The sequence below is a fragment of the Giraffa tippelskirchi genome, chromosome 3 (genome assembly GCF_054371585.1).
Source record: "Giraffa tippelskirchi isolate mGirTip1 chromosome 3, T2T-mGirTip1v1.2.pri, whole genome shotgun sequence".
Lineage (NCBI taxonomy): Eukaryota > Metazoa > Chordata > Mammalia > Artiodactyla > Giraffidae > Giraffa > Giraffa tippelskirchi.
The window spans coordinates 53,974,907-53,990,628 of NC_137277.1; the positions used below are offsets into that span (position 1 = coordinate 53,974,907).

Here is a 15,722-nt window from a genome sequence, read left to right on the forward strand (position 1 = left end):
AAAACAAAGAGCATCCTTCCAAAACACAAATCTGAACATGTCACACATCTAAAAAACTTTCAGTGGCTTATCAATTGTCTTTAGGCTAAAATTTCATCTACTCCATATGGCTTTCCGGTCCTCCATGGCCCAGCTTCTGCCTCTCCCTACAGCCTCATCTTTCACCATCTCCTCCCTTTGCCTTCCCCTTGCCTGCCTTTAAGTTCCTGAAACATGACAAGGGCTCTCTAACCTATGGGCCTCCACACATGCTGTTCTCTGTGTCTGGCACACTCTCTCCCCTCTTGAGTGGCTTCATGCTCCACTTATGTCTTTCCCACCTCAGCTTAGATGCATCTCTTCCTGGGAGGCCTTCCCAGGTCCCGTGCTTCTCAGAGTTCCCTTCACTTCTCTACCCTGACCTCACCCCACCCCACCCACAAATGACTGTGCCCACATACTGTGTCTTTTACCAGATTGATCAGAACCTTGTGTTCACTGTACCCCCACCCCCACCCCCCGTGCCTCACCACAGCACCTAGAGCTGGCACGTGGTCAGTAGTCAACAAACATGTGCAGGATCAATGAATGACTCATCTCAAAGCCAGATAAACAAAGTTTCAAGATAGGGCCTGACTAGATGACTTCTAAGCCTCATCAGCCAGTGAATATTAGACTCCCAGTTTGGGAGATGGGACACAGGGCCTGCACAGGCCCATTATGTGGAGACCCAGGCCACCACTATCCTGTGCTCCTTCTCAAGGGCAACAGCAGCGACTCTCCTCCCAGGAAAGTTCCCTGGCATGTCCCCAGCATTTTCAGAACGAGTTATGCTGAGAATTCTCTCAAGAGATGAGCTTCCTCCTGGGTGGGGTTAGGAGGTGTGGATGGGGGAGGAATAGAGGGAGAAGAGGAGGAGGGTGTCTGTTTACCCAGCACCAAGAGAATTCATGTGCATATTGCTCATGAAGTGTGAGCCTCTCTGTGGAGATTTTCTTTCAGGAGTCAAGAGATGAAGGAGATAGGGAGTGGTGGGGAGATGGGCACCCAGAACTGAAGACACAAGTGGGTTTACATGAAGAGAGAGCTGGAAACCATTCTCCCAAGACATGGCCCAGTGGCCTGACCTGCTTGTTCTCAACTTGGACCAAAAAAGCTGAATCTTTTTTTTTTTTTTTAACTTTTTATTTTGTGTTGGGGTATAGCTCATTAACAATGTTGTGATAGTTTCAGGTGGACATTAAAGGGACTTAGCCATACATATACATGTATCCATTCTCCCCCAAACTCCCCTCCCATCCAGGCTGCCACATAACATTGAGCAGAGTTCCCTGTGCTGTACAATAGGTCCTTGTTGGCTATCCATTTTAAATATAGTAGTGTGCACATGTCCATCCTAAATTCCCTAACTATCCCTTCCCCTCATCCTTCCCCCGCCTCTGTAACCATTAGTTCATTCTCTAAGTCTGTGATTCTGTCAGAAAAGCTGAGTCTTAAACAGAAACTGGCAGGAACTGTGTCCTGGTGGTTCCCTAACCTCGGGGCCTGAAAGAAGCTCAAGTCACATTTTGGGTTCCCTCGCTTCTCCTGACACACTCAGGCAAGCACGAACACACAGGCACACACAAGCACACCCACTTTGTAGATGATTCTCTGCCCAGTGCCTTACACCCAGGAGCCTCCTGTTACCCCTCCTCAACTTAGAAAGACCCCAGTGGATTGACCCTGCCCTTAATCCAGCTAGAGACCACCCTGCCATGGGCTGTTTCATATGGAGTCCCTGATCCCCAGAGTCTGATGCAGAAAGGGTGGCTAGAGTCCTCTCAGCCCTACCAAGTGGGCCCTGAAGGTAGGATGCATGCTGGAGGCATCTGCTCTCAGGGCAGACCCTGCCCCTGGCAAAGCCATCGCTTCCAGGATTTATTATCCTCTCCTCTCTTTTCCTTTCACCGCCATGTCAGCTCACACAAAGCAATAGGTAGTACCTGCAGTTATCAACCTGGAGAACTGAAAACACGCTCCCCAGCGTGCTGCCAGCAGCAGTGGCTCGAAGAGGCTCTGTAATTACAGACATGCAGGGGTTTGCGCTACTGTTCTCACTCATCTATGAAATGCTTCCGTTCCCTTCATTTCCCATGGTGCCTTTAAAAAGGAAACGTAAAGCTGGGACCTTCAGAAAAGTGACTTCCAACTCCCTACTCCACCATGGGCAGACACATTAGCCCTCACTACAATTCCGATTCATTCAGTCGTGCATTCATTCTTTCATCCGAAACAGATTTAATGGCCCCCTGCCATGTGCTAACACCAGGCCTGTGCTGGGGACACACCACATGTGACCCAGGTTGTGCTTTTGAAGACTCACAGTCTAGTGAGGAAGTGAAAGCATATGATCTAAGTAGTTACAGTCAAAATTCAACAAGTGATGCGAGCAAAGGAAAATGCAGATAAAATCCTAGCAAAGAGAAAGATAATTTTGGAAAGGGTCGCTGTTTCTTGAGAGGTAATCAAGTGTAGTGACTGAAAATATGGACCCTGGAGACTACAGTGAGTGCATACGTGCTGAGTCACTTCAGTTGTGTCCGACTCTTTTGCGACCCTATGGACTATAGCCCACCAGGCTCCTCTGTCCATGGGATTCTCCAGGCAAGAATACTGGGGTGGGTTGCCATGCACTCTTCCAGAGGGTCTTCCCGACTCAGGGGCTGAATTCGCCTATCCTGCATTACAGGCAGTCTCCTGCATTGCAGGCAGATTCTTTACCACTGAAACACTGGGGAAGCCCGAACTTGTGGAGAAATGGGGAGAATTTTGAGGTTAGAATGAAGACAAAGTGCAAGGTCCAGCACCTGATAGAGCTCAATTGATATCAGTTGCTAGAATCAGGGAAAGTGACTTAGAGCATGGGTTTTCTGCATGTGTAGAGCAGGCATTCTAGAACAATTGGGACACAGAAAGAAAATGTGGTGCTTGTATGGAATTCCTTTTGGGTGCAGCCTGTGAGAAGAGAAGAAAGAAATGAGGCCAGAAAATCAGGTTAGGGTTAAACCTTGGAACATTAAATGCCAAAAATCAACCTAAGGAGAAGTACAAAGACATCAACAACCTTAAGAAGACAGTGCTCACCTAGCCTCATGCAATGGTCCTCATATTTAAAGCCATGTTCAGTTGGGCCAAACTTCGGGGTCTTCAAAGACAGGAGCCAGCCCGTGGGGCTTGATGCAGTTTTGGCCTGTCTCCTGATTCTACCCACCTAGAAAGGCCTGTTTCTGCCTCACTGGCAAACTGAGCTCTGGAGTCAAAGCCGAGGGAGAAGAGCCATCTTCTTTTCAAGGATGAGTAGATACGGGCATCTCTGCCCCACGTGAAGGCTGGTGCTGGGGCACAAAGGCTGGGAGAGGCTCATGAGAGGTGGCCCACCGAGAGGGAGGAGGAAACGCAGGGCGTTTAAGGCCAGGCGAGGCTGAGCAGGCTCCCAGATATTATCACCAGCCTCTATTTTCCCCTGTGGTTATACAGAACCTTTTCAATCCTATTTTCTAGAGGGGCAGACTGAGAGCAAAGATTTCATCAAGTACAAAACAAACTTAGGAGCAGCCCTGCTGGGAGACTGTAAATGGGGGGTGGGAGGGTGGGCAAGGGTCTCAGAGAGCGAGTCCCAGCTCAGATGCACCCTCATCTCTGGGTTGAGGGGCCCGATTGGGAGGCAGCGTGGCACAGCTCAAAGGCTCCTCACCTGGAGAATCCAGAGGCCCAGCCCCATTCTTGTCCAGGTTGTATCTCTGTGCAACTTTGGGGAAATCGCTTCCCCTTGGCCTCTGTTTCTTCTCAGTAAAACAAAAGATCTTTGCTGGGAGGATCTCAGAGGTCTTTTCTAGCTTGGAAATTTAATGTGTAGTTGAATGAAGCAATGCCCTGCTGTTAGAATGTGGGGTGCCTGAGTGCATGCTAAACAGTGGAAGGAACCCAGAACAACCAGACTTCAGAAAAAGAAGAAACTAGAGGGGTTGTCTGGAGCCCCCAACCCTTAGGGTGCACAAGGGTGAAGGGCAGAAAGGGTAAGGAGAGCAGGAAGAAGGAGGGGATGGTGGGGGCCGCCTATCTGAGTGCCTGGCATCTCAAGGGCAAAGGAGGCTAACTGGTGAGAGGTTTCTTCTCCCAGCTCCAGCTACCTCGGGAGCCTGTGGAAAAGCTGCATTCAAATCGATAGCCTCATCAATAAATAAAGAGTCAACGCATCCCGTCTCCAGCTCAGGGCTCCTTCAGGAAAATTGACCCTCGACCCACTTCTGCTCACCCAGTCTGTATTTCTACAGAGCCTGCCAGAGGGAAGGGACCCTCACAGGTCATCTTGGGCAACCCCCTGCCTCCAGGCTGGCCTGCCATGTACCCCATCCAAGAAGGTCTAGGCCGGGCCCATGCCCTCTGCCCGCCACCCCCACCGCCTCTCCTGGCCGGCTTCTTCCTTGGGGCTACTACCTTCACTTCCTCACCCCCAGTCAACTCTCCTTTTCTTTCAGCTCCAGCCCTTTGCTTCTCACCTCTTCTGACTCCATGTCTTTCGTCTGACTACTGCTGCTGCTGCTGCTAAGTCGCTTCAGTCATGTCCGACTCTGTGCGACCCCAGAGACGGCAGCCCACCGGGCTCCACCGTCCCTGGGATTCTCCAGGCAAGAATACTGGAGTGGGTTGCCATTTCCTTCTCCAATGCATGAAAGTGAAAAGTGAAAGTGAAGTCGCTCAGTCATGTCTGCTTCTCATCAAATGGAATCAGCAGCAGGAGAAGGGCTCCCCACTCCCCTGGAGTCTCCCCTCTATATCCACCCATCAGACTCCTTGTCATCCACTGTAAATGAGCCCCTCAGGGTCAGACAGAGAAAATGCATCTCTGGGAGCAGCGGATAGAGACCTTTGTAACTTTACAGAGCAGATAAGATGCCAGCAGGTTGACTGTGAGGTAGCCTTTTCTCTCTCTGACTTCTATTACAACAGAGGTTCTTCTCCTAGGAAAATGCAAGTCTCCAATAAAGCAAGTTCATTCCTTAAGACCCCAGAGACCAACACAGTGGTCACCCATGTATGACGATGGGCGACTGCCTTCTGGGTGGGCCTTGCAACACCTCAAGACCTCTCCTCTGCTTGGCTGCCTCGGTCTCCCCTCACCCTCCCTAGCCCAAGAGGAGAACATTCCCCCACCTAAGGAGGCCTACGGGCTGCTGGGGTAGTTAGCGCAGAGAAGGGAGTTGTAGTGTTGTGACAGCCTCTGTTCCTAGTACTTGGCCACTGTGCTCCAGCAGATCCCTGGGGACTGAACATTCCTTTAATTAAAGGTTTCCGATGAGAAGAAATCACATCCCTGCTTTCTCTGTTCTAAGTATAAAATGTAGAGGATTTAATTTCCTCCTGAGTTATCCATGGCAGAATTTCAACCCCAGTTTCCCAACCCCACCTGGGCTCCTCCTGTCAGTAGTCATTACGTGAAGGAAACAATTAGGAGGCGAATCTGTAGCCAGTGTACCCACCATGCTTCCTGGCACACACACCTAAGCAGGACAGTGTTGTTCTGAGCCATCTGCTTTGAGGTTCTTTCCCTCCATGATACCTTGGGTTTAATCATCTGGGGGCGGGGATGGGGGTGGGAGATGGGGGGTGGGAGGAACTCAGGCCTCGGAGGTAGTCAGTATTCCAGGCTTCTGGCTCTAGCTTGACCACCTCACAGCTGACTGGAGGCTCATCTGGCCTCCCAGAAAGTGGCAAAGGATTCATTCCCTGTATCTCCTAAGAGGCAAGGGTGGCCAGTAGCAGAGCTTGGTGGTCTTGGAAAGCTGGTTACTAATTGGCAAGGAGGCATTAATGACCCTCCCTTGAGTCAAGTATGGGGAACGTGTTTATGAGATGGACTACCTGCCCTAGGAAGAGGCCACGTGGCAGCACAGCCACCTTCGGGCATGGCTCTTAGAGCCGAAAAGGTCTCAAGAAATCATTTGGCCCAGGCCTCCCCCTTTCACCAGTCCCCAAGGCCCAGCCTTGCAGTGACCGGCCCAGGGTCTCCTGCAGGAGACTAGGGCCCAGCTGCCAGCTCTCCTCACAGCACAGCCTGGGCTGGCGCTGAGCAAATGGGTTGTGGCTGTCACCAGAGAGGAGCTGGCAGCAGACACAGCAGACTATGTTTTCTTTGCAGACTGAGGGTAACTAGAAGAAGCTGAGAATTCCGCTGTTCTGCTCCGCTCTGCCTCCAGCAGGCAGGCAGCAGGCGACCGGGAGGAGGGGAGAGGGAAGGCCAGCCGCTCTCATGTCAAAGGAGGAATCTTCCCTCCTAGGATAAGCAAGGTCATATGGACCAAAGATGGAAGGGCAGACCACCTTAGGGCCCCATGGCATCCCTGGGGAAGATGTCGGAGCCTGGGTCCCCTGTCTGGAGCTGCCCTGGGGGCGTCGTGGTGAGAGCTCACATCCATGAAACACTTGCTCTGTGCCAGGCATGGCACTGCAAAATCTGTTGCACTGTGAAGGCAGTTCGTGTGAGGGCTGGGAACATGGTCTAAAGGGTACAAGAGTGAGTTCAAACCCCGCTTTGATGCCCACCAGCTCTATGATCTTGGACAAGGCATTTAACCTCTCTGGGCTTGTTACTTCATTAATAAAATGGGAGTATTATAGCACCCACCTAATGAAGTCATTGGAAGATAAAGTGCGTTCACACACATACAGCTCTTCAAACAGTGTCTGCCATGGAGTCAGCAGTAGGTAAGTTATTGCTATTACAGCCATGTTGAAGCTGACACAAAGCTGTGAAGTAGATATTCATCCCTGAGGCTCAAAGAAGTCCAGTGACTTGCCTCAGGTCCGTTTGATTGACAGCACGGGTACCCTCCTTAGGTCATCTTTGATAGGAAGCAGCTTCAGCTCCCCAGATCCCCACCTCGAGCCCATTCCTGTTTGGAAACCTCTTCAACCACAACGGGAACAAAGGTGGACTCTGTCCTGCCTTTGAGGACTAGGCTGGTTGGTGGCTTCAGGCCCAGCCAGAAAGTCCCTCCCTCAGACTCGGGCAGCCCCGGACCTAGGAGCCTCCCAGACACGTCATCCCACACCCTCACCCCAGGCCTCCCCTGGGGCCTCCACCTTCCTCCGAAGTCTCCCTTCCTCGTGCAAGGCGCTGGCTGCCAGCCTGGAGCGGGGACCCTCTGGATCTCAGGATAAACCAACTGGCGCTCTGGCCCAGCCCTGCGCCGGCTCGTGCTCCCCGCCCCCTCCTGCCGCAGTGCACAGCCGCTCTGCCGCTCTGCTCTGCTGCCAACTTGGCAGCTCGTCTCTGCTGTTACTATCAACACCTCCGAGGGAAAAGGGAGAGAACTCAGCTCTCTCTGATCGCCTGGCGCACCGAGCAGCGAATTCGTGTCAGAGCCAGCCCTGGAATACCTCCCAAGCTCCCAAGGCTTCCTTGGCGAGGAAGGAAAGGTGGGAGCAGCCCTTACAGCAAACCAGCCTCCTAGCAGAGCCAGCGGGCCTGGCCAGGGCTGCAGGCCTCCAGGGAGCAGGAGCTCTGATAGAAACGGCTGTAGGAGGATGCTTTAGGCCAGGCAGGTGCACAGGAGAGGGCTAGGAGGCCTTCTCTCTCCAGACTGTGAGCCTTTGGAAGGCAAGGGCTCTTCCTTCTACCCCCACTGGATGCGTGGGCAGAGCTCTGGTCATATTCCCCTAAGAGATGACATTTTCTCCACCAAATGGGAACTTCTCCCAGGCCAAAGCCACCTTTGCCCTTTCCCAAGCCCCACCCCAGCCTCTCAGGCCTCTCCCACTGGCTCCCTAAAGCAGCTGATGGCTGTCTATGGCTCCTTCCAGGACTCCAGCCTAAAAGAATAGCGAGCCGGTACCTTCAGGAACCCAGTGCCCACAGCGCAGTGACTGTGGTCAGTCATCTACCCCTTGACAGGCCCAATGTTGGAGGAATTTCCTTTCTAGCTTTCTCTCTGCTTGACAAGGGAAGGCCTGCATTCTCTGCTCCAGAGCTTTTGGCATCAACCGAAGTGGTGGGTTCAGGGTCATCAGCTTCCTAATTCTACATTTCCCGGCCACCTAGTCTCCCCAGGGATGCAAGTGTCAGCTCCCACTCTGGATGCTGCCAGCCTGTTTCCTTCCCTGTAACATGGAAATAACCTTTTATAACTGACTGGGTTATAGCTGATAGTGATAAAGACATGAAGACTATGGTATAAGCTTCTAGAAGTGCTTAACACTTAGAATCAGTACGTTTCCCTCTCCTCCTTCCTTCCCTCCTTTCTTTCTCTACTCTCTCCAGGAACCCTTCTCCCAGATGTGAACCTGATCTAAGACCCCCTCTATTCCCCTCTCTAGAAGTCTGAAAATGACCACCAAGAGAGACGCAACCACTTTTCTGGTAAGAAGCCCCCAGATCCCCGAAGGCCAGCTGACTTTCCAGTGGCCAAGAGGAACAGAGAATTCATTCAGTGTGCAGGGTTGTAAACAAGCCACGAAGGACTGTGCCATTCCAGGCTGCACCTGTGAGCATCCTTCTGCTGAAGCCCTGTCAGCGTTTCCATGACAAACTCGTGTTTCCAGATGCCTCTCTCCCAGCTTCAAGAGGATACCTTGCAATGAAACGCAACACTGAAAATGCCATCATAATTTTTTCCCTAAAAAAGGTTGCATGCTCTAAAATTCCACCTGCTTGTTATATGTGTTTGCTTTTTATTCTGAGAGTTTTGTTGGTATTCTGTTTATACTGTATACCTGCAAGCATATGATATCCACGTGGGAGTTCTGTGCTGGAGAGCTGTCGTGGCAAATACACCACCACATAGTGTGATGAGACATCTCTCCTCCCTAAAAAGTCTCCCACATCCATTTGCCCATCCCAAAGCCTGAAATGCCACCATTAGGGATTTACCACTTTTGAACTTGAATGATTATCCATCCCTAAGAGTCTACTGTGACAATGTACCAACCCCTGAAAGGGACTAAGCTACCATTTGATGAGGGGCTAGCCAAAGAACCATGAGACATCAGAAAGGATGAGCAAAGGGTGCGTGCACGCATGCTAAATCGCTTCAGTTGTGAAGGGGGACTCTGCGACCCCATGGACTATAGCCGCCAGGCTCCTCTGTCCATGGGATTCTCCAGGCAAGAATAGTAGAGTGGGTTGCCATGCCCTCCTCCAGGGGATCTTCCCCACCCAGGGATCCAACCCATGTTTCCTGTGGCTCCTGCAATGCAGGCAGATTCTTTACCGCTGAGCCACCAGGGAAGCCCCCACCAAAGGGTTTTTCTTTTAAGAGGAGATGAGAGGCATCCAAGACGTGTTACCCACTTTACACATTTGCAAGGCTTGCCTCTGGGAGGATACATGGTTGCATACACAGGCATGCATGCATGCACACACATAGTGCTCTTTACAGAGAGCAATTGGTCCAAAAACCTGAACAGTGTTCAGATTCACCTGTTGTTGTTCAGTCGCTATCATGTCAGACTCTTTGCTACCCCATGGACTGCAGCATACCAGGCTTCCCTGTCCTTCACTATCTCTTGGAGTTTGCACAAACTCATGTCCAGATTCACCTGTGATGCTTCCAAAAATGCAGATACCCAGGCCCTGCCCCATTCATACTGAGTCAGAGTTTCTAGAGCTGGAGCAGAGCCCGAGACTATGTAGGAAAGCGTCCAGGTGCTGCTGCTGATCAGTCAGGTTTAGAAACCACTACCATAGCGCAGCGTCCCCAACCTCCAGGACCCACTGTCTGATGACCTGAGGTGGAGCTGATGTAAAAATAGCAGAAGTGAAGTGTGCAATAAGTGTAATGCGCTTGAATCAGCCCCCAAACCACCCCCCTCCCCCATCTGTGGAAAAATTGTCTTCCATGAAACCGGTGCCTGGTGCCAAAAAGGCGGGGGACAGCTGCTAAAGGATGGAGCCCCACGAGAGGAAACAGAACACCTGAATTGGGGTCGCAGCATCACCCCAGGCGTTGCACTCTCTAAACCCCAGGGGAAACATGTGAGACCTGGCTCCCATGGTCTGGCTGAGGCAAGTGTTATGGAAATACCCACTGAAAGTCATCAGACATTGCCAGTGCTATCCCATTCCTACGAGGTGTGCAGCACGTGTGGGTGCATGTTCACGTGTATCTGTGTACCTGGCTTTCCTACAGAGAGGGCAGAACTGAACTTCATTGCTCTCCTTCAGCTAAGCTCATGGCTGTCTTTTCATCCAGATGGACTTTCTCTCTTCTGGACTTGCCCCCTGCTCTCCTCTCTCAACCTCTTGGCACAGTCCCTGATAATGTTGTTTGAAATTTCTCTCTAATAGGTTTATCTATCATCTACGATCCCTTCTAGAGAGGAAGAAGAAAGAGAAGTAGTCACTCCTGCTTTACAACAAGCGGAAACCCAGGCAGGGGGCATTAGAGGGCTTTATACCATTTAAACACAGAGTAGTGAGAAGGCAATGGCACCCCACTCCAGTACTTTTGCCTGGAGAATCCCATGGACGGAGGAGCCTGGTGGGCTGCAGTCCATGGGGTCGCTAAGAGTCAGACATGACTGAGCGACTTCACTTTCGCTTTTCCCTTTCATGCATTAGAGAAGGAAATGGCAACCCACTCCAGTGTTCTTGCCTGGAGAATCCCAGGGACGGCAGAGCCTGGTGGGCTGCCGTCTATGGGGTCACACAGAGTCGGACACGACTGAAGCGACTTAGCAGCAGCAGCAGTGACACTTCCCTTTTGAAAACCTGGTGAAAATGTACACACACATTTCCCATACAGGTTCAGGGTTTCATAGGCTTTCTGGCACCTTTCCTAGGAGTCCAGGAAGCCCAGATAAAGAACATCTGCCCCACCTGGATCTGACCTCTGAGCTCCCAGATAGTCACTTTCAAGCACAGGAGTTCCTTTCAGCCATGTCTTTGGTGAATGACTAATATGTCACCCCCTTGCCCCAGGGTGCAAGACGAACTTGCCTGACCTTCCCTCTCTTCCCAAGAAAGAGGGTTAAAACCCAGTGATGCATTGACACATCATCTGTGTCAAGACAGGATCTTCTCAGACCAGACTGGGCCTCCCCATGCCTGAGGCTGCAGTACAAATTCTGAGCTGCTGTTAGGTATCTGAAGGGTGGATGACCTTTACTGCAATAACAGAAGATACAGCTCAAACTGACTTAAACAACAAAAGGAATCTTCTGGTCCCCTGACAGTTAAAAAAAAGTCCCAGGTGAGCAGGCTTTATACAAGGTCTGATTCATCTGCTCTGTGCTGTGTCTTTTTTGTCTCTCCACCCTCCTGCATGGTGTCAACTTCATCCTAAGACTCTCAGCCTTCAAGGTTGCAACATGGTCTCCAGCAGCAACCAAAGCTACAGGCAAGTTCATTCATTCTCAGAAGAGCCAGTGAGCTGCTTTTTTTGATAGTTCCCATGATTGAAAGTGGAGGTTTCTTTCCAGAACCCCTCAGTCAGTATCACCCCACATCTCCTAAGTTCACGTTAGGAAACAGCTGATCCTGATCGGAGCCTCTGTCATTGGCATGTCGCCTGGCTGGGAAATTCAGAACATGGTGTAGAAGGCTTGCCTCGGTGCTCAGACTCCCATGTCCCTGGGCTTAGCCTCCTCTGCAATTTAAACTGCTTCCAAGAAAGGAGTTAAGGACTCAAAAGTAATGATTTTATAAATGCTCAAGGTCCTGGACAAAAGCCTTCTCAGGAAGGAAAGAGGAGATGGATTTCCACTTTCTTCTTTGAAAATTTCTTTATTGACTGATTGATTTTTGGCTGTGCTGCATCTTGGTTGCTGAGCGGGCTACTCTCTAGTTGCGGTGCTCAGGCTTCTCAGTGTGGTGGCTTTCTCATTGCGGAGCATGGGCTCTAGGATGCACAGGCTTCAGTAGTTGCAGCGTGTGGGCTCAGTAGTTGTGGCTCCCCAGCTCCAGAGCACCAACTCAATAGTTGTGACACACAGGCTTCATTGCTCCACAGCAAGTAGGAACTTCCCGGATCAGGGATCAAAACTGTGTCTCTTGTATTGGAAGGCAAATTCTTTACCATGGAGCCACCAGGGAAGCCCCGGATTTTCACTTTCAAAAAGGAAAAGCAACAGAATCTGCAGTCAGTCAGTTGAGGGGGATTCAGGTCACACAGGTGTTCAGAGAGCTGGGATATAACACCTTCCTCCTTAGAAGCCTTGGATGATCATCAACAGCCTGTTTATCCACTCTGACCTCTGTCCAAAGAGAGAAAAATGGTCATCCCTTCCCTTTTACAGTGACCTGTGTAAGGTACGACAGCTTGGAACGAAGCTGAGTTCTCTGAAGTTTCCAGGCTTGTGTGCTGCACCACAGAGGATCAAGAGTGTGGTATGTGCAGTGGTTTTCAGCCAGTTCTCAATTGCCAGAACCATCCAAAAGGTCTTTTGTAACTCCAATAAACCTACAGTTTCTATGTGGCTCTGGATCTGTTTGGGGCTCATATAAAGAAACATTGCTCAGCAATTGAAAGTCTTTTATCTTTTATTTTTTGGCTGATCTGGGTCTTCTTGCTGTGTGAGCTTAGTGGCCCTGAGGCATACGGGATCTTCATTTCCAGACCAGGGATTGAACCAGCATCCCCTGCATTCTAAAGTGGATTCTTCACCACTGGATCACGAGGGAAGTCCCTGAGAGTCATTAAAAAAAAAAAAAAACTAATTACTTATTTATATCTCTTGAAGAGATATAAACGCTTGGTAAAGTTTTTCTAAAGCCCCTTTTACTCCTCCCCAGTTCTCTCCCATCCATAGCTACTCAAGGGCCTTTTGCTTGTCAAAAGCTCCCATGTCCTCTCCAGTACCCAAATATCTCCCCTCTTTCTGAATTCTTTATTATGAAAGGTGATTTAGCCTCTTGTGTCAGGTCTTCTTCCTTTTCCTCCAGGCTCTCTTCCCACTCATTCTCCCAGTTCTACATCTCAGAAGATCTTTATCAAAGTTGAGCCAGAATTCTCCTTAAAATGCTCATTAAAATGCTCCTTAAAATACTCATACACTTCAATAAATCTGTCCCTATCTCATAAGCATTGTTGGGGAAACAGATTTATAGTCTCATATGTTAATACACATAGGTTATTCTAATACTATGTATTTCAGAGAAACAGAACCCATAGGATTTATATAGATAGATGAACAGATTAGATACAGATATGAGATTTATTATAGGAACTGGCTTACTTGGTTATGGAAGCCAAGAATTCACACGATCTGCCATCTGCAAGCTTAAAAACCAGGAAAACTAGCTGGTGGTATAATTCTGTTCAAGTCTCAAGGCCAGAGAATCTGATGAGCCACTGGATGAGTCCTGGAGTCCAAAGGCCCAAGAACCAGGAGTTCTTATGTCCAAGTGTTGCAGGAAGGGGGACCCCTTCCAGGGCCCGAAACTGGGCTCTTGTCTAACACTTGGAAATGAATTGTTCGAGGAGACACATGTGCTGGCAAAGCAAGAGATTTTATTGGGAAAGGGCACCCGGGTGGAAAGGAGAAGGGTAAGGGAACCCAGGAGAACAGCTCTGCCATGTGGTTTGCAGTCTTGGGTTTTATGGTGATGGGATTAGTTTCCGGGCTGTCATTAGCCAATCATTCTGACTCAGAGTCCTTCCTGGTGGTGCCTTGTTCAGCCAAGATGGATGCCAGAGAGAAGGATTCTGGGAGGTGGTCGGACATGTGGTGTCTCCTTTTGACCTTTCCTGAACTCTTCTGGTTGGTGGTGGCTTATTAGTTCCGTGTTCCTTACCAGGACCTCCTGTCATAAAACAGCTCATGCAAATGGTTACTATGGTGTCTGGCCAGGGTGGGCAGTTTCAGTCAGTGTGCTTCCCCTAATACAAGGGCAGGAGAAGGTGGACGTCCCAGCTCAAGAAGAGAGGGGGAATTCGCCCTTCCTCCACTATTGCACTCTTTAGTTAAATTGGGTGATGCCCACCCACACTGGTGAAGGTGGATCTTCTTTACTCAGTCTATTGATCCTAAATGCTAATCTCTTCTGGAAACATCCTCACAGACACATCCAGAAATAATATTTTACTGGCTATCTGGGCATCCCTTAACCCAATCAAACTGACACATTCCATCTGTCTTTTGCTTTTTTTGGCAGGCATGTAGGCTCTCTAGTTGTAGCACATGGACTTAGTTGCCCTGCAGCATGTGGGATCTTAGTTCCTGGACCAAGGATCGAACCTGTACCCCCTGCAGTGGAAGCATCAAGTCTTAAACACTGGACCACCAGGGAAGTCCCACATAACCTACCTTGAAGCAGAACATCAACTTTAGTGGTTTTGGCTGGTGGGAACAGGGGTCATGAACCATCCCCCTTACCTTCTCAATGCTTCCACTAGTAGTTATGTGAAACAAGTCAACAGGATATTCTCCATTGGCTCCTCCAGCTTCACTCTCCAGCCTTCCTGATCCCGCCCTGAGATACGGGAGGCTGATCTGTGGGGTCTATATCAAGAGCATCCCTTGCCCTCTGGTTCCTTGTTGGGCTTGGCCAGTGGGAGCCATTGACAAGAGATGGGAAGGCAGAGATTGGGATGTTTATTCTGCCAGCTCCCCCATTGCTGGGTTGATGGTTGGCCCAGGCTCCAACCCTAGGCCCTCTCCCAGGTGCTCTCCTCCCCCGGGCTCTGGTCGCTACTCCCCACTTTCCCCTGCAGCCTGGAGGTGCTAGTGAGTTCCTGTAGTTGCCAGTCCCTGGGTGTCTTACCACCTTTCCTGGCTTCCTTACCCTTGTTGCTTCTATGAAGCCTGTAAACAGCTTCTCATCCAGCTCTCCTCTTTGCCTGGAGTGACAAGACCTGGATTTATTCAGTGCCCCTGTCTTACACAGCTTTGTCACCTCATGGACTCTCATCACTGTAAACTGGAGAAGTGGAGGAGGATTGCACTTATTTTATGGAGGTTCTGACGTGTAAAACTTTCTACAGTGATTCAGCCAGATGGCAAGGTCTATCTTGTACCTTTGGTCTGGAATACCTATTAATGCCATTTTGGACCAAGTTAAGGATTTAATCAGTGGCTAAAGAACCGTGTCTCTCTGAAAAGCTCAGTGGACAATGAATACAGTAGTTGTCACCACTGTGATCTAACTGTGGGACAACCCCAACTAGAAAGAAACCACTAAAATTCAGGGAGGGACTCTGCTGCACTATCCAACCAATTTACCTTACCCTGACCACAACAAAACCAAAAAAAGATAGAGAAATGCTCAGTACATGCCACTGAAAGACTGAGTCAGCAATCAACATGATCTGAGCTATTCTGAAAAAGCTTCTCACTCCAAAAAATATCTACCCACATCCCCCATTTCCATCCCAGGCCTGATTAGAGTGAAATCATATCTGCTCATATCTGAAATTTCATCATTGAATGCTTACAACTTTGCCTCTAGGCCAAATGTAAATATTGCCCTGAAAGGAGTCATTTAGTTATATTTGATGAATATTTCCAAATTCTGTGCAAGGTACTGCTGAACACTATTGAATGTTTTAATCCTACCAGTCACCCTTGAGTAGGAATAAGCCAAATATCAGGAGAAGAAGGTGAAACCACAGAGAGATGGAGAGAAATATGCTAAAAAGAGAGGAAGTTGCCTTTATTCATGTTGGGCTCTGAGGAGAGGCTCTGGATTAGAGACATAAATAAGGGGTCTGCAGCACTTGGATGGTGTTAAAGCCATGGGGCTAGATAAGCACCCAGAAGGAAGG

General features: G+C 49.7%; 1 long non-coding RNA gene across 1 annotated transcript; it reads right to left on the reverse strand.

Annotated features, from left to right (window-relative positions):
* Positions 1-13,449: 13,449 nt before the first annotated feature.
* On the reverse strand, positions 13,450-14,878 carry LOC145543516 (uncharacterized). The gene is made up of 3 exons (XR_014080755.1): positions 14,744-14,878; positions 14,335-14,431; positions 13,450-13,762 (listed from the first exon to the last, which is right to left on the reverse strand). It is a non-coding gene; the product is annotated as an uncharacterized LOC145543516 (long non-coding RNA).
* Between the last annotated feature and the right edge of the window lie 844 nt (positions 14,879-15,722).